The sequence below is a fragment of the Aulostomus chinensis genome, chromosome 4 (assembly GCF_037954235.1).
Source record: "Aulostomus chinensis isolate RoL2024-O1b breed Wild chromosome 4, RoL_Achi_v1.0, whole genome shotgun sequence".
Classification (NCBI taxonomy): Eukaryota; Metazoa; Chordata; class Actinopteri; order Syngnathiformes; family Aulostomidae; genus Aulostomus; species Aulostomus chinensis.
The window spans coordinates 15688140-15715067 of record NC_141323.1 but is presented as its reverse complement, the minus strand read 5'-3'; the positions used below and the strand labels follow the sequence as shown (position 1 = coordinate 15715067).

Below are 26928 nucleotides of genomic sequence, written 5' to 3'. Positions count from 1 at the left end.
CTGACTTAAATACACACACCGAGAATTATACGCACATTCAAGGCCTCTTTTTTTTTTTTTTTTTAAAGAAACCTGTGGCTGACAGTACCTTTCGCACAGTAGCCAAAACATTATCACCTACCCTCTCAGGGGAGATGGAAACATCCACGAGCTAAAGAGGTTACACACAGGCTGCAGATGGAGCTGGATACTCCCCCCCCCCACACAGACACACACACACACACACACACACACGTCCACTCGATGAAAGACTTTCCACGTTACAGTGTGTATCCAGCACCCGCCGCCTGACATAACGTTACATTAAGAGATCATGCGGATGGATGACTCACATTCCTTCTAGTACACCCTTGGCATGATATCACTACAGCTGGGAAGCCCCCCCCCCCCCCCCCCCCCCCCCAACGCTGGAACCCCCTAAATGTCCCCAGAACTTCCCCCAGCTACTTGACTTTAGCCCCCATTCCGAAGCTGACACTGGCTGTGGCTGGATGGCTAAAAATAACCACCGCTGCCCAACCCCCCCCCCCCCCCACACACACACACACACACACACATACCCCTGAGATGCCGCATTGATCCTGATGACATATGTCTCCATGGCAACCTGAGATGACAGGTTGTCAGAGGTTAGAGTTTGGATCTGAAGGAATCATGCGACCTTGGTGGTGGTGGTGGTGGGGGGGGGGGGGGGGGGGGCATGGAAGGGTGGGAACAGTCCCCTGAAAGTGAAGAGTGTGTCACTTACGAAAGGGAGCTGCGCACCAAGGAAAATCCCACTCTCCACACCCACCACTGTCACTAACTCTAAAAATAACTTCCCTTAAAAAGCCTACCATCCCTACCATACCTTAAAAATTCCCTTTGAGACGGAGCACACGTCTTTCATCCTTTCAGTAATTCAGCAGGGGTTTTGGGTTTTTTTTCCTGCCGGACATTTTCAGGCAGCCGAAACACTTCAGTACCAAGTCCTGACGTCACCACAGAGAAGGAATCCCACCTGATCTTGACTGGAAGGGTAACAGGCCTCCACCGGGAACGGGTTTATGATGCGGCGTTCTGTTCTAGAGGTCACGTGTCAGAGTTTCCAGTTGGCCGCTGTTTGCTGTAAAGTGATGTACCTCTTCAAAATTCAACAAAGTTCTTTCGTAGATTCATGTGATGACAAATGGTCAAAAAAAAAAAAGTAGAGCATGAACATTTACAGCAGGAGGTCCCACATTTTTCACATTCAAGGACCAAAACCGATAGTTATTGTAGTAGTAGTAGTAGATATTGTTGTAGTTATTTGTTTGTTGTTATATTTCTGAAAAGAAAACACATATTTGCAGTACATTTTCATCTGTCTATCTATAAATGACTTATCGTGTATATATTTTGAATTTAATATGTATCGCGAGCAAAATTAAACCTCATGCTGGCCCAAATTTGGTCCTCAGGCCCTACTTTGGGCAGCCCTGGTTTGGAGTCATTAATATTTGATTAGGCTGAGCTTTATAAGCAATTTTGTCTTGCTACACTTCAGTTGACAGTGTTTCTTCGATTGATCTCTCATCCTAGTTTAGTCTGATTCCACAGTGTTCTTTTTATGTGCTTTAAGCGTATTTGTGTTCTTTAACGTTAATTGCATCTAATGTAAGCGTTCCCCTCGTGCAATGGAACAACTAAAGAAGGAAGTGAGAGAAACGGAGGGGGCGGCAAGAAGAGGGTGAAGGAGGAGGAGGGCGATTACAGTACATGACATGCTGATCGGAGGTGTGAGATGAGGGGAAATCCTTGAGTACGTCTGTCATTTTATCTCATTGCACTCCCCCACAACTCTCTCTCTCTCTCACACACACACACACACACACACACACACACACACACACACACACACACTCTCCCATTGCCAGCCTCCCACACCCTCATTCCCCTAGCCGGTGGATATTTTGAGCGAGTGTCGATGACCTCGGGGCCGTTGTAAAAAAGAAAGTCTGAGTTGTGTAAGCCTTTCACCTTTCGGGTGCAGGGAGAGATGCTGATAGCATGTCGAACCACTACACTGTCAAAATATCACTTCTAATTTGTTTGCGCTTCCTCATTTCACACCGCTTAGTTTACGTTCGTAGTGATGTTTAGTTTAAGGGTGAAAGCTTTTCTTAGCTCCTTGTTTGATAGACTTGGTCTGGACCCCTGCAGCAGTCACACATTGTCTCATATCTCTGTCTTTAATGTGCGAGTGCGCACACACACACACACACACACACGTGCGCGCTCTATTATGTATGGCAGCCTGCAGAAGACAAAACATAAGGGACATACTTAAGTGCTTTTAAATTTGAGAAAATTGATCTGGGTTGAACAGATAAATCTTTCATCAAGTGTTCATAAGCAACTGTGGAGTGGGAAAGATGAGAGGAAATGAGATGAGATGAAAGAAAACAGCACAACCTGGTTGAACTCTGAACGTCCCACTTGGTGAGTCGCTGGACTCGTGTCAGAAGGTCTGAGTTTCTGCGTTGGTCCGCCAGTTGTTTTCATGTTTTAAAGAGGAAACGAAGCGAAACGTAGCTACAAAGAATGCAAGTGGCCTTTTGCTGCCGAGACAATTTGAACAAGATATTCACGTCTGCGTCCACGCTGAAACGTGGCTTCGTGGCTAAATGACTTTTACAGCTAATTCAGCTCGCTCCGCACACAAAGCGCTCAGCGTGAATGCTGGATGTGATAATACATGAATAATAGTGATGAAAAAAAACATTTTAATTAACCAAACAAACTTTTCTCTGCCCTGTTTCCGCATGTATGACATAAACTCATGTTGTAAAAGTATCTGTCGGTCATGAGGGGCCGCTTGTGTGGAATTTTCTTCAGAAACTTCACACGATTGCAGACATGATTTCAACTGATCTCTGCTAGTACTGATAGATAACAAGCAGTTAGCAAGAAGGCTAACGTTACTGTAGCTACCAAAACAGCAAAACAAAACCCACAACAAAACAGGGAAGGGGCTTGTCTGCTTGCTTTGTTCAGTGACATCAAGCTCACTTCTGAGAACTCAAAAACTCGAAATGCTCGCTCCGATACACGGAGAAAACTGCTGTGCTGAATTGGAGTTGCAAATGTTGAAGTCAACGCAATTTGATGTAGCGAAGCTAGCTTCCCACGTATTTTAGCCTCTAAGGTTCACGCTGGCTGCTCAGAGTCGAATCAAACTGACACCGTTTGCACTGCAGCCATATGTTCATGCTAAAGTTTCACCCCCCACCCACCCACCCACTCAAGTTCATACCAAAAACACTTCTGCTCAAACTTAGTCAGCGCTAAGTTTTTGCCAGGTGGCACCATGATGAATACTTGTGTCTTTTCTTTCAAAAAAAAATTGCCAGTTGTAATTTAAACAGGCCCAGTGATTAAGAGGACTGTCCTCATGTCATAAATCGGACACACAACGCCTCCCTCTCCTGACACTCTGCCCTGCAAGTCACGCAGGAGGCGATGGGATATTTAAACTGGGTTCAAAATTGCTCCCCAATAAAACTGGTGTGGATTTCAGTGCCAGGGGTGTTAATACTTCAAAGAAGGATGTCTGAGAATACAGAGAATATCTTAGAGGGAGTCAATGTCCGGAGGTGTGAATGACTGTAGAGGTCAAAGGTCATATAGCACTCTAGAACTACACCACGCACCTTTTCCTTGCCAGTATTGTTGGCACAAAAATGAACAGCTGTGCTGCTCCACTAAAAGAGAAACTTGATAAATGCAGTCTTTATACATATGTAAATATGAGATTCTATATTTTACACACACACACACACACACACACACAGAGGATCAGAGAGAAAGCACAGAAAATACACAAGCGCTTATATTTATTCATGTGATCACAAGGGAGCCCACGCCGCGTGTTATTCAAACATGATTGGAACGGGTGAATGAGGGCTTTGCATGTTCGACGCTATAGGAGAGTCAAAAAAGGCAATTTTGTCATCCAGTTTTCAAGTGAAAGGTGGGTAGGTAATTCATGCTAGGGCTCGGTGCGATTATCCTTCCAGCTGAAACGGCTTCGGCATGAAGAATAAGAGTAGAAGGGTCTGCCTGGCTAGACCCCGCTATGTGAATATGTGTGTTTGTGTGTGTGTGTGTGGGCATATGGAGGTGTGTTTGCTTAATGAGTTGTGATTGCCAAACCTAATGGCTTGTGCTAAGTTAAATTAATGGAGTGTGTGCATGCCTACAACTGAGGGGTTAACATCTATCCATCACTCTCGGCTCGCCCCGATCCTCCGCCATCACTCAAGCGGGTCAAGGTGGCTAAATAAAGCACTCTCTAATTTATTCCAGCTCTCAAAATGAAGAAGGGATTCTAGGATCTTACACAGGAGATAAAACTTACCCGCCCCAATCTGGAGTTCTTTATTTGAATTGTCAGAGGCTGCACAGGTCCTCGCGCTACACTGTTTAGGAAATGATGAAAAAAAAAAAAAAAAAAAAAAGGTCAGCGGGCAACTCAAAACCCCATTTATGGTTTTGTAAAGAGTTGTTTACCTACAGTGTGTTGAACTGAATGATAAGAGACAGGAATTTGACGGAGTGCAGTCCATGTGACCCCGAAACCCACCCGCATATTAGTCACCTTTTCACAGAACACTGAATGCAAAGAAAGAAAAACAGTGAAAAAGCTTCGTCGCTGCCTGCTGACAGACTCAGCAAATGACTGTTCCTGGAAGTCAGCGCTTTGACCTTTCAGTGCTTATTCAAGTAATACATGAAGTTTCGAAAGGCCTGGTGAAATAGTCAAACTGTCATCAGTTTCTGCATATTTACATGTTATGGGTAGAGAGAGGAGGCAACGGAGGGGCTTGTCACTGATCTTGATTGGCGCTGATGAGCTAAGCGCTCTGAATTGCGCTCCAGAGACATGCAGGGGTCTGAACTGGATACTGGATAGCGGTTTGCTAACAAACGTGGTTTAACAAAAAAAAAAAAAAAAAAAAAAAAGTAATCATGCACTCCTTGTACACCACATTCCAACTCGTGGAAAATTCTTCTTGTGAAACAAATTTTGTCAGGGTTGTGTGATACTCAAAACAATTTATCCACCATTTTACAGTCAAAACAATACCTACGCAATCATGGAGCAAGCTAGTTCTGGTAAGCCCTCGGCTAACTTGATGGTGAAGAAATAAACTGCACGGCCTTCTGAATGCAACCAGACCGATAATGTTTAAAGATGTGTCAACACAGTTAAGTCTGGTTAGGTTTAGGAACAGAAAACACTTTGGTTAGTCCAGAAAATCCTTGCTGGTTAGATGAACGTAAATGTAAAAATAATAAACACGACTGTGAACACGGTCTCTTTGTTACGGAACGAGGTGGAGGAAAGGTAGACCCAATAGCAGACTGAGTATGGGAGGGTGCACAAAAGAGGTTATTGATGAGACAGGTGGAGAACTGTGACTTGAGGCAGGTGGCTTGGGACTGGCGGCTTGAGACTGGCGACTTGAATTGATGACTTGAGACTGGAGATGTGTGACTGGCGGCTTGAGACCAGAGACCAGAGACTTGAGACAAGGTAGTGAAAGACTTCAGAACACCACGACAGCACATAGTGAAATACTACACAACAATGACTCAACACCGAACAGGGGAAAACACCCAGGTTAAATACAGGAGGGAAAAAAGGCACAGGTGTGAAAATCAACCAGGTGAGACACATAAGGTAATCACAGGAGAGAGGACAGGAAGACCGGACAAGACTACAAAATAAGACAGGAAATGACTAAACTAAAACCAGAAACACAAGACAGGGATCGTGACACTCTTCCTTCAAAGTGTTGTGTTTCTTGGCACCAACCACCATGATGTGAGCCCTTTCTAACAAAAGTAACCACTGCCCATCTTGGGATGCCGTAGGTATCATGTGTCCCCCACAAAAACAACAACAAAAAAGGGATCCTTAATGATTTATATTGCCATTTTTTTCCCGCGCGATGCCGCGACATCGTTTTTAGTAAATGAAGGGGAAGTACGGAGTCCCTATTTCCCTGGAGACCACGTCAAAGTGTTCTTGAGCAGGACACGGAACCCCTGATTGCCCCTGATGAGTGGGTTAGCCTTCAACGTGTGTGAGGGTGAATGAGACAAAGCACTGTGAAAAGAAAACCGCCCTATAAATTCAACACGCTGTTTCCCGTGGAGCCGATGAATGACAACGACGAATTAAGGTGGGGAAGTTTTCACTGAGTAGCGACGAACACCTTTTGTCTCTCATCTGTAGGCTCAAATATCATCCCTCAACATATCAACGCACCACCCGAACAACCTGAATTTAATAACCAACACTTATGAAAGTCATTTCTTCTTAAGTGGAACACAATTGGCTTTGATATCCAAAATTAGCCCAGATATGAATGGGCTTATTTTCAATACTCTCATACTTTAGGAAGGACAAGTTGGCTGAAAACTATGAAAGCTCCTTTTGAAGTATTTTTCAGTGCCAAAGCTGTTCGGGGAAAAAGAACACATTACCTCCACTGAGACGCAAGCATGATGAGAAACTAAGGGCCCATGAATAAATTATGAAAATTGATTAACATGCTGCAAATGGAAATTCTATACAGACAATATTTTATGCAGGCAGTTAAGTTCTTAAATGCATCTGCCTTTACTTTCCCTGATGCAAATACATGATGTACGGAGAATGTAGGAACTTTACCAAGTACTTTCATATCATGTTTTTGCACTCATAAATTATTGATGAACTTGGAAATGATATTTATGTTCAATCCGACTGCGTAAAAGCTTGGGGACGTGGATGAAATCTGATAAATGGGATAAAATATATACATTAAAAACAGGATTAAACTCTATCAGAGCTGTCATTTCCTACAAATTTTTGTCAACCCGCATTTCTTAACGCAGAAATCGACGCAGTCAAACTTTTCTCAAACACAACTCTCTATTACTTCCAACAAAATGGTAAATGTGGGAAAAATACCTTCTAAAGTGTGTTTGCTTGTACGTCAGAGTGTGTCGGAGCAGGGGAAATACTAAATTGTGAGGGTTTAAGGGAGATTAAACTGCATTAGAGAACAATGGGATAGAGGAGATGCATGCACAGGCAGGCACACGGATCCAGTAACACACACACACACACACACACACACACACACACACACACACACACATCCTCCTGAAGAAGCCTATTCCCTCCATTCAGTCCGTTGTATTCACAGCAACAGAGACACGGTTTCATAGAGTGAAATCATTTCTCAGCTGGCAACCACTGTCCTCTGGCCTTTAGGTCATTGTGATTGGTTGACCCTCGTGTTGACCTCTGGGATGGTCCAGATGCAGCGGCTGTACACTTGCAGGTTTTCATTCTCAGACTACGTGTCTGACTTAGAATATAAAAACAAGAGTTTTACACTGTTGGCCATGTTATAGTAAGCACACGCTGAGGTTTGCAGCGCCAAGGTCCAGGAACGATACAAACAAAATCTACTGGTTTAAAGTCACGAGTCTGGGGATGGTTTCTGCACAATATAGTCCATGTAGGGAGTGGAGGTACGTGCTGAGTGTTTGTTCAAGTCTGGTTTTTGACAACGATTCAAATTTTAACCTATCTGATGAGTGGTTTTGCTCCTACATGCTTCTTACTGGAAGGAGTCATATGTTTGAGTCAGGAACGACTTTAGAACACAAGTTTTTCACGGGCTTTCCAACTTTGACCCAAACCACATGTTTTACAACTCTAAACTTGTGTTTTTGTTCCCAAACCTCACTAGATTTTAGCTCTATTGACACATCTTAAAACATTTTCCTACGGTGAATGTAATTTCAGTGGGTAATGGTGAAATAAAGTTTTCTGACCATGTAGAACAACATGAACTGAAGTGCTGGCCTGCAATCAAGCCTCAGTGCTAATGACTCGCCCTCATTCAACAATCGAGCGTAGAAACCGACTCATGACTGGCGGTCAATGAAATAGGTGGTACCTCGCCGCTCACAGATGACGAATGACCTGAAATGCGGCAGATGAAAACAATTGTCATTTCAGGCCCCGATACGTCCTGGTTTTGGAGGCCTCGGAGGAGCAAAATCCAGGAACTTCTAGTGACGTGGAGGTTTCAGTCTCTGGGACTGATATCAACACAACCAACTAGTTTTATGCAACACGAAGTACGCCCAGTTCCTCTTTTCACAAACGAAAGTCAATATGTTTTCAGGTTGTCTGATATCGCTGGAACTTTTTGATCATCTTCAAATTTGGCTCAAATGTCCGCTGGGACCAAAGGATAAACTGAAACTGGTTGTGGTAGTCAAAAAAGTTATCAATGAACACAGTAGCTGTCGAATGGCATGAGGGAATTTCTTCAAATGTAATACAAACACCCGCTGGGCTGCAAAGATGACCCGTTGAAATGTTACTGGTCTCTTGCTGCCACTGTCTTTGTGATTTTTCCGTATTTCTCCGAGCTCAGGTTGGTTTTGCGCCAACGTGACCTCCTTACACGTTACTTTCAGCAGCAGCTCCAACTCGTTAAAACAAAATTTCTTTGTCATAACATAACGCTCTCTGCTCACTTCTTCCATGCGCACCCTTGACAGTTACACACAGACAAGCAGACACACTCAAGACCATCGCAATACTCTCATCTCCAAACTGCTTTCGCTCTGGCAGCGTCCTTTTGTTTTAGCGGCATCGCTCTCAGGATGGATTATTTGCTTTTCTTGCATCAGCCTTCACAGTGATTTGCCTAAGAACTGCTTTGCACATTAAATGCCTTGTTTTTTTCCCCTTACCTTTAATGGCCAGAAGCAAGTCAAACCTGGATCAATAGCACTAAATCAATCATTTCTTAACGAAACACTGACAGAAAGTGCAGTCGTGAGCGATTTTCAGCGGCTGGGAGTTATCGTCTCTACAAGTTCCCTTTAGAAGCTGACGTGGAGTTTTTACTTGTGCCACAGATTGTTTCCCGATTGTTCGTGTTCACTTAGAAAATATGAATATATTCAGATGTTTGTATGTGAAAATGGATTTGGGTCCTAGAAGGAGTACAAGTACTCTAGAAACTATATCACCAAAGACCATTAAAATTGGTGGCGACAGACATTTCAATTTCTTGGCTCAGTGCTCATATTCACGCGATGAGAAGTGACACGACCAGTTTCAGATAGAAACTGTCAACTTATTTTACGGGGAATTGTTCATCCAATTTAAGGCGAGGAAAATTACTTTTGTGTTTCGATTATCAGTTGTGACAACGCATAAATAAATCATGACTTTACGAATCAACATGATCTCATTCTACCCCAAAACTCAGGAGACCTTTCCACCACTCTTTATGTGCAAAAAGTGACATAGAAGGCATTCAAGGAGACTTCACCAGGGAGATATGATGTCATCATATCCGGAGCAGGATCAGTTCCAAAATCATTTGTGTCCTCAACTTAAGAGCCATCATCCTACCAAAGTTCATTAAAATCTATCAACAACTTTGAGTTATCGTCAATCCAAAAATCGATCGAGGAAAAAATGCAACATTTCCAATGGTTTTTTTTGCAGCAAAAAAAAAACAAAAAACCCTGAGTTTGTGCGATGAAAACGGGAGAATTCAAAAAAAACAAAACAAAACACGCAAGTCCCTGCATATTCTACGTAAGTTAGGCGATCGCAGAACCCTCATTTTTCTCACGCTACTGACTGCATTTCCTCCTTGGCAGAGGTAATAAATGACTTAAATGCACATACGGTCCCGCGCTTTTTCCCCTGCATTTTTCCATTATGAAATATCTGATGGTTCCACAAGGCATAAATCATAATAAGGTCGTGAAAATCTGCATGATTGTCCTACTTTACATTGCCCGACAAAGCAAAATGCTGGGTGAGATAATACCATGTGGTGCACCGGTGTGAGAGTATTCAACCATGACGTCAGCTTTAGAATCTCGCTATACTGTTAGATATTGAAAGATTTATCTGGCGGTGATGGGACGAGATGGATGTTCATCCTTTTATGTTTAAGAGTCACAGACTTCAGCTTTAAAAACAGTTGGACCTTCTGGTAAATCTGCTCACTTCCTTTCTTGGTTGATACAAATATGATTCATATTTTAATTTTTCTATAAAAGGACACGTGCAGAACCACATGGACTTACTGATGGACGAGCTACTACATGCCGAACCTTACCGCTAACTCCTGACCCAGAAATCCGCATTTCACCAATCGGGGACACAGCTTTTGTCCCCGATTGCACGTCGTCCCTAATTAACTGGTCTTTAGTCTGGTTTGTGTCCCTGAGTGGGGCTGAACTCATATCCCCCTCTCCAACACACACACACAGACTTTTTTCCCCTGGCATTTCTTATTCCTCCCTCCATCCAAACAAGCCTGTCGGAGCTGCAATTATGGGAAGGAAACCATGTATTTATAGCCAGGCGAGGATCAACGGCAGAACAACTACTTGTGTGTGGCATGGGAGGCGGTTATATTTAACATGCTGTGATGTCAACACGTGGCTGGTACGTTTCCATGGTTTCTCCTCTGAGACAGGGCGGGCACTTTCTTATCAGCGCAGCGCACAGACAGATGAGGCGGCCGGCAAGGAAGAGAGAAACGGACAGATAGGGAGACAGATAGATCTGCAGTCAGACGGAAAGGGCAAGAGTAGGAGGAAAAGAGTGGTGCGACAGTTAACAAGGGGTTGCAGCTAAGATCACAAAAAACAGGACGTATAAACCTTTACAGGCTGTTACAGTCGCCGCAATTGTCTATTCATTGACCTTAACCTGGCTTTATCACCTAATTATGAAAAAAAGTCCCACGTCCCTCTTCTTTCCATGCCTCCCAATCGTTCGTACTACTCCCCTTCCTCTGTCTTTTAAGGTTATCTGAGATGCTATCTGCAGTCTGATAAAGGTTAAAGATGCTTCTAGCTGGCACTACCTTCACTCTCCAGCCTTCTTGGCATGTCGCAGCCTCCACGGTGATAATCCCCTGCTGCATCACTTCACTACGGAGGGAGAGCGAGGGAGAGAGACAGGAGAGTCGGAGAAATGTAAAAGTAAAAGCACTGGTCTGAGAGGTCCACACACTTCTGTTGGTTTATTATTACATTTTATACAATGTGTTTTCATTGTGATGTACCGTTTCGGAATAATGAAAAGCAGTAACAGATTGTACTCAAGTTAAGTATTCATAAAAAGAATTGCTGGAATACAAGGACTTGAGTCATGATTGCATGTTCTTGAAAAACCAAAAGAAGCTGCAGAAAGCTTGACCTAATCATGATCTGATGGAAAAAAGTTGTTAATGTGACTTCATCCATTTGTTTTAAAGTCCTACCGGACAGTGTTTTGCATTAAATACGGCAGTAATGTTGCCAGAGGGTGCAGCTCTAGTGACCGGCGAGTGTTTCATTATGAAAAATACTTCAGCATTGATGTTAGTTTGCAAGAAATCACGACATGACAAACGGTTTCAGGTCAAATCCAGAAACTCTTAACGTAGAATGTGGGTGGATGATGTGGTTGTGCTGTGCTACGTGGAAATAAGACCATAGTTGGAATATTATAAATAATAACTCATGGAGCATAAACTCATAATAACTCATTTCTAATAAAGTAAATATTCCAAATATTGCTATAAACGTAGTCGATCCCTAAGTATCATATCTTGCTTTGTCCCTCATTTTTCTTTATATGGGAATAAAGTTTACAAAAATGAACATCAAGCAGTATTGAAGAAGACTTGAAACTAGTGATTAAGACCATAAGTTTGTCAGGAAAATGAGCATTGAGGTGATATTTTAAGTGAAAAGTAGACCTCTGGATTGTCATACTTCCTTTTGCAAGTACAAACACTACCCCCTTCTGGCCATAAGGAAGAATGCAGATTTATGGCGCATCAACATGGGCTTCACTACTCGTCTGTCCATGATCATGTACAATCTATGCAGCTCATTCTGAGCGTACTACCAGTACCAATTCAATTAAGTCCAATCGAACTTCGATCCTCTCTTCACTGTACCAGACTTTTATTTTAATATCTTCATCGCACCGGATGACTTCCTCTGAAATGAAACACAAAGAATTGCTCTGATAAACTTCCAACATAAGATAAAAAGACAAGATTAAAAAAAAAAAAAGATAAAAACCAAACACTGCTGGTGGCGGTATCAGCATTTCCTAAATATCAGTTATCGATGATGATGACATGAGTCATTTGACATCGGGCAAAACTCAACAGTGCTCTACGTTTAGCGTCTCATTTGTGACGTTAGAGACTCAGCTCTGTAACACCTTACCGCTTCTCTGAGGAAACGAGGCAAAAACTGAAACAAGAAATAAATTGTTCCCTCAATTTGATTTGTGTCCATAAAATTCCCACAACTTAATTAAAAAGTGTGAGGACAATTTATATCTTGCGGCCACAGAATCTCTCTTCCCCCTCCCCTCTCTCAGAGTACTTTCTGAAATTGTGGTATATTTGTGAAAACTGTTTACCAAAGCCAGTTCTTTTGTTTGTGTGACTTCATCATGTGTCAGATGCAAATTAAATCAAGATTGTATGCAGTTATGTTCTGTTGTAGTGCAACTAAAATAATCAGTATTATAGTACAGATGGATGGAGAGCAGTCATGAACCTGGGCCATTAGTTCCCTTTGGCCAGATTCCGCTAACAAACCATTTTATACTTCCCTGCTTGGAATGACTGTGTGTAAGTCCCACTACAAGTTTAGGCTCACAGAAGGTGTCAGAGCTCATGTCATGCCTGCACATTATGCACTCTGTAATGCTGCAGTGACAGATCCCCTAGACTCTGAGCCAAGGCTGTGTTATCTACAATAGCACAGAGGTTTGTGTGGATTTAGCTGAAATGGGCAACAAACGGAGCCAGGGAATAGGAGAGAGAGAGCGAGAGAGAGTGTTTCTGCAAGATGCAGAGCAGAATAAAACCTAAAAATGCAGCGATTAGCTAAAGCTTCTTAGCCTAACTGGTTTCATTAACAAGAGCCTAGAGTGAATGAGAGGTGTCACAGTGGAAAAATGCTGAGGCTAAAAAGATGGGACAGTGGTTTTAAGACAAGGGGCTAACAGTTTAGGAATCAGGCTATGACTGGAAAAAAAAAAAAGAAGAAGGAGGGAAGACACAGGAGCTAAATGGCTGAATTCACATTTTCTGTTTCCCTATATTGAAGATATGGTTTCCTGTATTGGGAAACTTATCAGTCTCGCACACAGATGTTTCCAAAAAAGCAAGTCACATCAAGGCTTTACAAAATGTCCTACAAATGTAAATTTAGACCTTGCAGAGAGATATTTTGCAGACTTTTAATTAGATTTGTCTGAGAGGAGGTCAATTTGGCTTGTAAGTACTTTCAAGGGCATCTTTGCTGAAACGGCATGATGAAATTGTATCAAAATGACATTATTATGTTAAACAAATATCTGCTGATTGGTTTTTGATTCATTCAGGAGAAAATATTGAGGAAAACAGTGCGATAGGTTATCCTGAAGCTCGGGGCAATGTCGGTAAATTCCAGGGATTCATGTTCCCAACGTGAAAAATAAAGATCCTCGTTGATTTAGTTTGGCGTCACTTCCGCTTCCGTAACTTTAAAGCTACATTGTGTAATTTTTGCCTTCCCTTTCAGGAATGTAGAGACACAATAGTACATATGTAACCACCAGTTTTTTTTGTTTTGTTTTTGTTTTTAAGGACATGATAAAATGATATGAAAACTGGGAAGTAGCTTGAACTGAAGCTGCTACCATTATTACGTCTGCCTTTAAATTCATGAGGCTCCGGCATTGTTGGAGTAGAGAGATTGACATCTTGTGCCTCCAAGCTTATCAAATCATTTTATCAATGCCGGCAGGTGAGGTTTTTTTTTTTCTTTTTTTCACTGATTGCAAAACAAAGACGTCATATGTCGAAACTGTTGAAGGGAAAAGAAAAGGGGCAATCTTACAGTATGTCTGGATCTGTGTTCATCCAGTGTGTTTTTCTACTTGAAAAAAACTTGTGCTTACTCTTTTTTTCCCCCCACCCGGAGAATCGATAAAGAATTCGAAAAAGAATCGGGCCGATTAGCAGCTAATTAGCAAGCTAATTGGGTTGATATCAATAAATGTGAATCAATACCCATCCTTAGGCTGCAGCGAAGGGGATTTTTTTTAAGAAGTTGTCGCAACAACAAGCTCCTTTTTGACATTCCGCGACCCTTCGTCGAGAGACTTGAACAGGTTTCAGAAATTTGTAATAATGACACACTCGACCGCGTTTCTAGCCCCAGTGACATGACTCTCACACACACACTTCACAAGGGCTACTCAGGTCGCACTGGATGATGAGAGGAAGATGAGGGCAGGAGGTTATAGATGAGGTTGTGAAACGATGCGGGATGTTAGCCATGACCTGGAGCGAGATCCGCTAGGCTACATAGAGGAATATTTGTGTTACGTAGTTAGCGAGCTCCATGACAGAAATAACAGAGTGAATCAAGAGAAGAAAAATGGAGTGAATGGATGTTGGAGAGCAGCCAAGGTGAGTGATTCACATCTATTTTCCACCAGCTAGCAAATGAATTGCACAGTCAAAAAAAAAGAGAGAGAGAGAGAGAGAGAGAGAGGGAAAAAAAGTCATCTGAAAATAGTTTTCTCCATATTATGTATGCATGTGCAGCTTTTTCTCCCTCTGTGAGACAAAGGGCACACATCAAGGGCGTTTTTATTACCAAGCACGTGAGTCCCATGTGCTGTTGTACAAAAATAGATCATAAGTCTTCACCGGCGGAGCTTTGACTCATCAAAGTGAGTCTATTCTCCATAAATGCTGATCCATAAATACAATGCTATGCTCAGCGGAGAGCCGGAAATAAAAAAGAAGGTGGGGGGAGGGGGAATGAATGAAAATGCTTGAGTGACGGATGGAAATTCGAAGGATCTTTTAGGGAAAGTTCTTGAATAAGCCGATTATGTATTCATGGGAACGGTTCAGTTAGTCAATGACCTTTTGGAATGACAATACACACAAACACACACACACACACACAAAGATGTGGATAAATGGATGCAAACAAATGCTAAACAGGGTGAAAAAAAAGAGTCCATAAAATATGAACTCTAAAGCATCACTGAGATCAAAAAGTATAAAAGCAAGTATTTACATGTTAAAACAGGCACAGGCGCCCCTTGTAGATGTAGCCAAAAATAAAAGGTCATTGGTTTTTTTCAATCAGAAAAAGTGATTTATGATAATTCCTCACTTTTTAACGACAGCGAGGCTTTTGACATGTGCACCCATGACAGTCAGAGTAGGAGATGCCACGTGCATCTTGGCGGCGTCATTATTGCTAGCAGCAAATGCACTTGGTTTTCATTTAACAAGCCTGCAATGCTCATCTCTGCAGAAACGCTAACGGCTGCAATACCCTGGACAGGACCACTGAAGATGCTCCATGCTGCAGAGGGTTTTGGTTTGTTTGTTTTTTTAAATTTGTGCGCGGCTTATTTTTGTATGCTTCTGTGCCTCCATCTGTCCTACCATATCTATACATCCCATCCTCAATGCGCCATTCACAGGAACGCCGCGAGGGACGTCGTCCAAATTTGTAACAACAGATCCACTGGATCTGAAATGAGCAGAAATCATTTTGTGGGTCAAAAGGTCAAGGTCACCGTCGCCTTACAAGTGCACAAAATCTCTCCCAATCTTGTTACCGTGATATTTCGAGAAAAACTTTAAAGAATTTCTTCAAATTTGCTACAGGCGTCCGCTGGGATTCAAAGATGGCAAGAAAAGATTTTGGTTCTCAAAGTCATTAAAGCTGATAATGTCTGCGGAAAGAACTAAACTCCTTGTTATTCTCCATAAAAAGTCATCTGCTGGTTCACAACGGCATGCAAAGATGGTGTATTAAAAAATAAGTCCATCTCATGACTGTCTCCATATTCCAGATAAGTGCACGCGCTGGTATCTGGATCTTACATTTCCATCTGTTGTAAACATTCCATTCCTCTAAAAAAAAAAAAAAAGAGTTTTTGTTGAAAACCCAAATCTTAAATAAAATATAATACGCGCTTATGTGAAAATGTGAAAATGGCCCCCCCTCCTTGCAGGTGAGAAAAGGTGGAAACCATCACTTACCAGTTTGTCATTAATGAGCTAAATGAGTCACGCAAGGGTGCCTTTAATGTCCGTGGACGGTTGAAGTGCTTAGAGCTAAGAGTCAAGGGGTGTCTGATGAATGAGGGAGGGGGTTTGGAGTGGAAAGGTATGTAATTGTTTTGCATGTTGCAGAGGAAGAGGAGGAGTCGAGGTGAGGCGTTACAGGAGACGGGTATTTGCTCTTTGGGTTTTTTTTCGAGTTTTATAATTTAATTCTTTTTTTCTCTTCTCAAAGTACTTGTTTTAATGCAGCTTCATTTATAGATGGGATTGACCCCGCCGTAACCCAAATTACTGTCCAGAATTCATTATCATGCAGCTTGATCACACCGCAGTCAGCGTGACCAACAGCCCTGAACCAGCAGCTACCAGTGACTAACACAAATCACATTTTGCACCCGCCGCAAACCTGCGAACAATGGAGGGTGAACGCCGCTGCCGCCGGGACCGACATTCCATCTCTGCGGCGCTGGTCCCCGCTGTAGGTCACCTTTCCCTTTCAGCGACAATCAAACCAGTAGAATCGGCCGGATATCTGCTGATGGCACTGGTGGGAAAGTCAGGTGATTATTTAAGTGACAGGAATAAATCCTGTGCTGAAACCCGGAGAAGTCTTGCGTCATCTTCAGATCTTCAACTTCTGAGCAGTGTGACTGCTTCGCCTGAGTGAACGTGGAAGATTTGTGGCTATTTAGAGTGTGATGACGAGGATTAAATATAGCACAGCAGGCTGTGGGTTTGTGCAGCCGGGAGGGCACGTGCACACATTCAATGTAGCGATTCTTCTAAGGAGTGCTTATCATACACGTCCGTGATGGCAGCAGGAAAAGGACAGGATGACCAATTTGCAATTGGTGTTTTTTCTCATTGATTTGTGTATTGGATGGGGGGGGGGGGGGTACATACTGTATATATATACACACACATACATGAACAGAGCTCAGATATACAAAGAAGCTATATAAATATGCAACATGTAAATGTGCGCACATCAACACATGCAATGCATTGATTAATTATGTGTGCACTGTCGTATGTGCACAGCAACATACACAAAATCACTCAGTGAAGTAGGACATAGCAATACGGTTGAGGAGTGTTGTTTGCATAACACACACACACACACACACACACACACACACACACACACACACACACACACACCTCTTTTTCCCACGAGCCTTCAAATTGATTTATCCACTTGATGTCCTGTGAAGTGCGAACTCAACGAGGCCCTCGCTGCTCTTGGCAACACACACACTCGAGTCTTTGTGAGGACATTTATTGACATACCGTGGTCCTTTTACCATAATTTTTCACCATCACTGATGTGATTTTCACACATTCTCACCTTAACACAGGTAAATGCGTACTGGCCGTGTTTCCAGTCGTCCTGTTTGAGGTCAGAACACACCTTCCATTTAGGATTTTTGTTTTTTAAGGCTCCACCCGCTAATTCACTTCCATAAAGGCATGTACACTGATACAGACGAGAGGTATAAAAACACACAAAAAAAACCCAAATGTATGCAATGTCATTTCATATAAAGACTCTTTTTTTTTTGTGGTTGTTTTCTGCCTGGTTCTGCCTCACCCTGCACTCTCCTAATGGTCAAGTCGGCGCTGCGCGGGAGGTGAGTGTGCGAATGGAGCTCAGTCACAACCAATTTATCATCTTCTCCTTCAGCCCCACTGACATGGCTCCCGATTCCAAACTGTTTCCAACCTCCACCGCACATCATCATCATCGTCATCATCGTCATGGAGGAGGCTCCTTTTAAAATGTAATCTGTTACGGATTACTGAGCACCCGCTCGAGATTTGACCCAGCAATATAATCCTTTGTGTTGATCTAACATAATCTGATTTCTCTCAATTACTTTGTCTGAAAAAAAGAAAACAAAAAAAAAAAATACACGGAATATGACGCTAAATGAACAACGTAGTCCAGTTACAGGCTCTTTTATAGCATAGTCGCCACCATCTGAAATTATAGATGCATGATTGTAATCTGCCCAATATTTCTGACAGTTTTTACACACACATTAAAGTGAACCATTTAATATAGATAGATTACAGTAATCCTGGTACATGTTCTGAGCTATTCATCTTACCTACGCACACACACAGCAACCACCCACTGTCTCTGCCCTGCAGTGATGTTTTTATCATCCCTCTTGCACACCAGGAGTCGTCTTGGATTCGTTCTCCACTACTGCTCCAATCTGACAACCTGATGATCTGAATCGCCGCTTTTTATCTCCCCGAGTCTCAGCCGAATCCCGAGAAGACAGAATGCTTCTTATCTTATCACAATCGCTATGGAGATCTTCGCAAAACGGAGTGTTTTCCAGAAGGGACTGGGAAAAAAAATGTCATTTATCTGGTAAATCAAGTAAGCTTGTCATTTATCTGGTAAATCAACACAAAAAATGACAGCTGGACTAAATATTAAAATACAAATCTGTGTATCATAGCGTAACACATTTTCACAGATTTCGGTCTTTCACATTTCAACTCGGTCCCCATCAACGGACTCATGCAGATGTTTCTGAGGCTGTTTTATGTTCTCATGCGCCCAAGGGTGACACAGCTTGTTTTTATAGATCGGGTCTCCTTACTCTAAGGAAAATCAATAACGACAGCAGCAGACTACTAACAGATTTTAACACTAGATTTTTGTTTATTCATCAGTGCCTTACGAAAAATTCTTTCCCACAGGCCAAAAAAACATTTGGATATATTTTTATAGATGTTGACGTAACAACTTAGCGGCGCTAAAAGTGCTTAACAATGTTGCCTAATTCACCCATTGATGGTTGAAGCGGCCATGCAAGGCGCTAAACTAGTCATCAGGAGCAACCAGGGGTTCAGTGCCTTGCCCAAGGTCAACGGGGAAAGTGAGAAAGTGAGGACTGAACCAGTGACCCTTCAGTTGCTAGACGGCCACTCCACCTCTGAGCCATGCCGCCCCACAAGGAGCTCTCACAATTTTCACCCATCAGTTACTTGCGAGGAACATAGAAATACTCCTTTTTTTGGGCCGTGACTCTTCAAGTGCAACAATTAACCTGTGATGGCCCCATTTGCTCCAGCGTCAGTGAGACGAGGACCAAGACGGGAACACACGTGGCATTTTACTCGCCTTTTAATCAGCCATCCAATCACAGTGGAGGAAGGGCGGGACAAATATCAACGTCTCATTCCACGTGCACAAGCGCTGACTGTTAAGAAGGGGGTATTTGACTGAGGACCACACCAACTGGGACATTTTTCATCTGCTGCAAACTCTTACCTTGTGCATGAATTTGTACTTGCGCTTATAAAAGCAACGCAAACGCTGTGGCTCCAAAATGCTCTCAAAAACTCACAGTTGGAAAAACGCCCATCAGTAGAGCACCTGGTGTTCTCAGCTTTGGGAGGGAGAGACTGTATACATGTCCTTAGCATCACCATGACAACCTGCAAAAACCCTCCAAACTGAATAAGAACCAGCGTCTTAATACTCATGAAAAACAACATTCCAGTTCGTAGTCGAAAGAAATTCATTTTTCTCATTAACTGCTTCTACCTGCTTCATTTTGAGCGTAACTGTTTTCCTTTTGTTTTGGTCCACATCTGTTTGTTCCTAGCTTTGTTAGCTCACTTATCAGCTACAGATCCAGTAAGCTTGGGTTACGGCCAGACAGGAATTTAGGATTTGATTCATTTAGAGGGTTGTGCAGGATCATGCTGGAGGTATGCACTCTGCTGAGGACGCCTCTGGCGATCACGTCCGTTTCATCTCCGTCATGTGTAAGGCCAACTGTTTTTAATAGGGGTGGCTTGAAATCGCCTTTCCAGTGCCGATACCACAGCAGATACGAGTCCGATACTGTGTTTCCCTGTTAAGGGCGATGAAGTACTCAAAATCAGATTTGTATTGTTACACTTTGCTTCATCTGACACTTAAAAAGAACTACGTGAAACAAATATTCCGCAATATTTGGTATTTCCATGAGACGGGATTACGTGCAACACTTGAGATTTGGGCCAACATCGGGCCGATGTCGCTCAGTCTACGCAGTGCTGTGTATTCTATAAAACAACATACAGTAGATTGTGTGATGGATTGGCTGTTAGCATTAAAAAGAAAACAACTGGAACAGCTTTCATTCACCCTCCTGAGAGGTAAAGATGCATATAAGTAGAATATTTATAGCTTTTCTATTGCTAGAAATAATTCTACACACGCACACACACACACACACACACTGTGACTGTCTTGCCACCGCAGGCTGATCTTTTAGCAGTGACTGAATGAGCTGACCTAAATATGACATCAAAGAATATTTAAAACATTTTTCAGGCATTTACCCCCCCCCCCCCCACACACACACACACACACCCCTTCATATTCTGCCTTTCCTGTGTTATGAACTGAATTACATAGCCTATAAGAAGAAGAGCTATTGCGTCAGCAGTCATGAGGCGGATAAATCCTATTGGACACTGAAGCTCTTGCAAACATCCAAGAATGACTAATGCACCAGAGCTTTATAGTATCATCATTGTTGGATTGTAATAATATTGATGAGCCTTCAGGTCCAGGTCTATTGATCTGATCTTCAAACTAATTTCATGCCAGATAGCAGTCTATAACAGTGCCCTCGTAATGCAATATGGGATGCATGTCCCTCATTTGTCATAGTAACCAGACTTAGATGAGTTAAATATAGAGGCTTCCGGTTTAGCAGAGGAGGGTTTTAAGGTCTATTCTTAGAATTTAGAGCTGGTTTATGCACAGCAGCATACAAGCTGTCCTCGGTATGAAAGCAGATGACGACATTTCAGGAAATCCAGAAAATTCAAAATACAAACAAATAAAGCAATCTTCTGAGACGGTTTGAATAATCATCAAATTAGCATGTCATTATTGTCTTGGAGGCAGTAACTATTATATCATTAAATCTGATTGCAGAGCACCCATTTGAGATTAGTATTGCGCTACAGATTCCGACGTCAAAAGTCAAGACAAATTAATTTAATTTACACAGCCCAATATCTGAAAATTTACCTCAAGGGGCTTTAGAATCAGTACAGCATACGCCATCCAATGGTATTACATTTAATTAAATACGAGCCGGACAAATATTTGTAATCCCTGCACGGCAGTTTGTGGAAGATATGGCATTGAAAATATGCAAGATTATGTTTATATTCTGGTAGAGTAATTCCTCAGATTAGATAAGACTGATTGTGTGCGATAAATTGTTGCCAGATTGATGGATTTAATCTTTTTTGCAGAAATGGGTGAAAAATCAACTGTCGCCATTGATTTTCCCAGTGACTCAACAGCAATATTGACGATTGAATACAAAATCAAGCGTGAGGATTTTTATTCATCGTCCTGAATTTACTTGCCTGTCGTGAAATGAATACCAGTCAACTAGACTAGAGTGTGTGTGTGTGTGTTTACACAGCTGTAGGAAACATGGTAATCACACAATGACCTTTCAAAGGTGAAACATAATGTCTACGGCACAAAATCATACGCAGGATATGAAGAGACAGAACTAAAGGAATACCCAAACACGTCTCTACTTAGGACGTCCTACATAGAATGATCTGACAGGGAGCTAATAACCAATTAGAGTGAAGCCGGTAAGAATAGCAGGATCAGCCATCAATGCCAAGTGACAGGTGCAGTGGTAACCCTTCAATGCTAGAGCCCACCTACACACTCACACACACTCTTGCATGCAAACACTGGGGCTCAGGTGTTTCTGGGACTTGCTTACGCTCACTCCCATGTGCCATGTGCCTGGCTGTCTCCCCTGCCAACAGCACACACACCAGCACACACACAGCAGCACAAAAGCATACACCAATGCAGCCTGAAGGCAGAGTGCACACAAACCCATACGCACGCATCCAAACCTTACACACACTGACACTATTATCCCCTGGCCTTGGATGCCAAAATGAGAACATGGAAGATGTGCCTGTGTGTGTGCGTGTTTGTGTGTGCGCGCGCGTGTGCGTGTTGACAGACGATATGCTTAAAACTGACACCACCCACACTCTCCCAGTGACAGCAGGTTTCATCACAAGGCTCAGACCTTTGTGAACTTAGACAGTACACGGTAGATTGGGAACAAAACAATTTGTCATGGTCACTTTTTTTCCCCTCCAAAACAAAGCCTTATTACAGCAGCCTCTATAGTGGAAAAATGATTTTTTTTTTTTTCCCCCTCCATGCTGTGAATAATTTATCAAGTGTATGATTAGAGACATGCAGGATCTAAAAGAATAAAGTTAATCCCACACCCCCCCCCCCCCAAAAAAAAGCATAGATGGTTCTCAGAAGAAGTGAAATTTTAATCTCTTGCCACGCGTTGATGTGGGACAAAAACTGTCTAAAAGTCGATCCCATGCTATTGCTTATAATCTGAAAAGTTAGTATGCGATATGTATACTATTAGCATGGAATGGTTGAGAAACCAAGCAAGTTTCCCATAGTGCAATTACCAAGACTGGACAACAGCAGACAGCAACAACGGCTCCGGCAGTTTGAGTGAAGTTGGAAGTGGATACTAATGTACCTCCAGCTGGCGAGGAGGCTTTCAGGAAGTGCCCCGATGACCCCCTGTGCGGTGCATCCAAATATATCCGTACGACCATTTACGGATGCAAACGTTTGTAGGATAATCGTTCATTCATTTGCAGTGCGTAGTATGTGATCTTAGATGAAGACTGTTGGTGACAAGCTAGTCCATGTAGCCGGAGACCAAAAGAGCACCTGGAATCTACTTCTGCGTATCAAACTCGCGAACCTTACAGTACCTCATTGCTGGTGCCAATGTCGCAAGTGGGACGTCCCGCAAGTATTTCGCCAGCATCACCCTGTGATGGACCCTGATTGTCTCTTAAATGTCTTTGCTAACATGGCTAAAGATCAAAGGCTGGACAGACGAGCCATTTTACCATCAAAATGAATGTGAGGTTGTGTCAAGGTGAAATTCTTGCTTACTATTCATGGGTGAAGTCTCGATAAGAACTAGTCTGACTACCTTGAAATTTGGTTCGGACTTGTACAGAGTAAACTGTATTCAATCAAAGTACCTGCAGCACATCTGCATGGATACAGCTAAGACAAATTCAGCCACTTATTCCCATTTTTCCCCTACCCGTGTGTGTGTGTGTGTGTGTGTGTGTGTATTTTACATGTGATCCTGCTAAAGTAAAAATAACAAACCAAAATGGATACATTAATGGAATGATTGACGTATAGGCATTCCGGACGCTTGGGTTATCCTTTCATTTCATTTTAGAAAACACTCATATCCACTCTCAAGTCAACGACAATAGGAGAAGAACTTGTTGCAAGAAAGTACAGCGAAGGTTCAACCGTAGCTTCAGGGTCATTCCACCTCTTTTTGGACAGATATTAATAAGGCAACCTAGATACTGTAGGAGCACGAGTGTGCTTGCATAGGGGCCTCTACAATGGATTCAATAATTTAGTGGATCAAAGCAGCATTATGAATGCCTCCTGTTTTATTTGATGAAATTGTATCTCGTAATCTTGGGTGGGGAGATGGTAAATTAAACCTCCAAGCAGCAACGTGAACGGGCGACCCCTTTTACCTTGGCATTTCATTTCACTTGCTTCATCCAGTTCAGTGTTACATAATGAAGCAATCTTGTCACTCCTCTCTCTGGATGTCACTGGTGAACAAAGAGTGAGAGCATAAATTTGACTGAATTAAATGTCACATCAGGAGAGTGTATTCCTCTCCAAGCTGCGGAAATGCTTCCTCTTCACACATGCACTCCGCCGGGACGGGACACGTCTACTGTATTGTTCTGTGACTGAGGCAGAGTGTCACATTAGCTAAGGCAGGAGCTGTTGCTAGCTAGAGATCTGATGCGCCGGTAATTAGTTTTCCTTGGCATGGTGGGAGGAAGTGGAGAGGGGTGTCTCCAAGTTGACAATACAAGCTGTCAGAGTGCCAAGCAGTTCAGCTTCAACTCTGTCGCCATCCCCTCGATTTGTACACTTCTCCACTGAGACACTTTACTCCTTTCATTCTCCCTCCCGTTCCTTTTCCTTTCTCCTTTAGGCGGAGGAAGGTGATAAGTAAACTCAACAACTTCAGATGAGTTAAAAATAGAAGCGCCCTGGCAGGCTAAGACGCATACCAGGACACTGTGACGTCAGTTTTGCCCACGGTCCTTTTTGATAGAATGGCCCAAGAAATGCAAAAAATCTGCCTTGGACAACATTCACAGTCTTACCAGGACCGCTGATGTATTTCTACCTGCGTCATTGTATTGTAATTCATCTCCTTCAAAGTGGTTCTGTTTGCATGAATATTTTCCTTGTCACTTAGCAGGATTACACCAAAACTGCCAGGCCCACAATCATGAAACTTGATAGAATTATTTTTTCCACGTTCGATAACATTGCTAGACAAGGCATCATTTGGCATTTGCATTAAATTGACAGGACATATTCCATGACCCCTTTTTGAATGAATAAGTGCAGCTTCTGATAAAAGTTTTGATTCAGCAGAAGAGAAATTATTTTTATGGGGTGAGGGGTGGTATAATTTGAACAGCCATACACATGGGGGTTGGAGGATGCACCTGCCAGCAGTGTGTTGAAAGTATGCCTAGTCATATGTAATTATTTTCAGTCGTGGATTTGCATACGATAGAGGAAAGAGCTACTGGAATTGGTGGAGAAGAACGAGGGAGGGGGAAAAAAAATGCAATGGTCACCTTTGATCTGTCTATTTTTTCTGAGTCACACGGCATCGGTTCATGTGCAAAATCACCGTGGACAGCGGTGGTTGTTGGATTCTATGTTTTAAAGCTAATAACGACTTATTGCTAAGAAAAAAACTGTCCGAAAGGTTACTTTACAAACTACCGCCTGTTATAATCCACAGCAGCTTCATCCAGCGGTGGGGCTCGCGAATCCACGACGGCTTAAATTTAAGCTATAAACAAGCTAACTTACTCTTTTGGGTTGGTGCTAACATGAAGGACAAGGGAGTTGGTTCAATATGCTAGCTGGTCGTGCTCGACGCTACTATGAAATACAGGTCTGTCAGCTCCAGACACCTACTTGTGAAAGGCAACTGTATAGTAAAGGACAATAGCCATGTTTGAGAGACATTTTCATCCATTAAATCGGCTACCTAATCAGCTGCATATGGGAGGGTGTAGGAAGTCTATGCAATCTTTATTTATTAACATAAACATATGTATTCTAATTTATTCTATTTATATCAATCTTCTGCATCATCTCATTTATTGCTGAGGAATTTAGGTGAACTGAACAGTAAAATCCTGCAATTCACATGTCAAGCAATTTGAAGATGAAAATGTGTTGTTTTTTAAATACAGACTGTGTGTCATTGGCAGAAGCGCATGTTGTATACATCGTGGCGTTGCGCTTTAAAGACTTGTCCAATGTCTACTGACAGATAGATGCGTTTCTGTCTGTGGATCCAATGCAGTGGCTAGTCTGGGTCAAATTTACAGTGCTGCTCCTTTTATCCCCCTCAGTGTTGTCCCCACACACTTGTACAAGTGCATTTAATCCTTGGAAGAAATAAAATGACTGTGACCTTTGATACAAATCCATAATTCCACCGCAATCCCAACCAGCATTGCTGTAATCCATCTTATTTGATAGCAAAAACACTGTGTAGGAGACGGTTGGGGCAGCGTGATACATCGCTGAGAATGAGAGGTGATGGCGGAGAGGAAGACAAAAAGGTTGATCTATTTCAGGACTGGTAATCTGTCTAGAACACACAACGTCAGCGACACCACATGTGTCTTTACATGTCACCATGACACTGTGAGGGAAATAGCGGCGCACTCAGTGGTAGGGATGAGCTAGAAAGGAAAATAGATCGGGGAAATCAATAGAGGCAGGAGCTTTTCTTAGCGTGGACTCACTTCAGAGATCTGTAGTATACATCATGGAGTAGCCTCAACTGTGTGTGTGTGTGTGTGTGTGTGTGTGTGTGTGTGTGTGTGTGTGGGAGAGATGGAGAGAGAGATGATGGACCAGTCTAGGAGTACCCTAGTCGTATAATATGATTTTAGCACAGGGCTCATACACATTTTTACCAATAAATGTCCGTGACTTTTCTCTGCCTTTGAGGGGGAAAAAACATTTTTATGACGGAATATTCCCTAAAACATCATGTACACATGAAATAAATCGAATTTTTTAAAAATCCATACCTTAATTTACTCTAATTTACTCAATTAACGGACAGCTTCACACAAAGTAAACGTACTGAACCACATGAACAAATGTTTTGTAAAGCACATTTCAATGACCATCTAAACCCGTTTAGGGCTGCGACGGACAATTAACTTAACCACCGATTCATCTGTTTCAATTTAAACAATGCCCGTCACAATTTCCAGGGCGGAAAATTCCACGTTGCAATTGTCTCTTTTGTCCGTCAACCGTCCAAAAGATGCTTCATTTTCTGTCATAAAAGACCAACAAAAAAACAAGAGGAAGAAGAATGAATCCTACCACTTAAAACACCACCAATGTCTAACATTTTCGATTGAAAAGATCCATCTTAATACGATCATTAATAATCATTTTCTCTCGATGGCCGACGAATTGTAGCAACTCTAACCTCTAAGCTTCTGCATACCTGCGGAAGACGTCGAACCATTCATCTCAGTACACTTGGGAACGCAGAATTCACTGACATTAAAGACGGGGATAGAGAGGCAGCGA

The 26928-nt window shown here is 42.4% G+C and overlaps 1 long non-coding RNA gene across 1 annotated transcript in view; it reads right to left on the bottom strand.

The window, feature by feature from the left end:
• The window catches only part of LOC147262834 (uncharacterized), a 51063-nt gene that overhangs the window by 5334 nt on the left and 18801 nt on the right, over nt 1–26928 (bottom strand). Inside the window, exon 2 of the long non-coding RNA XR_015112584.1 lies at nt 4379–4439. This is a non-coding gene — a long non-coding RNA (uncharacterized LOC147262834). The remainder of the gene's footprint in view (nt 1–4378; nt 4440–26928) is intronic.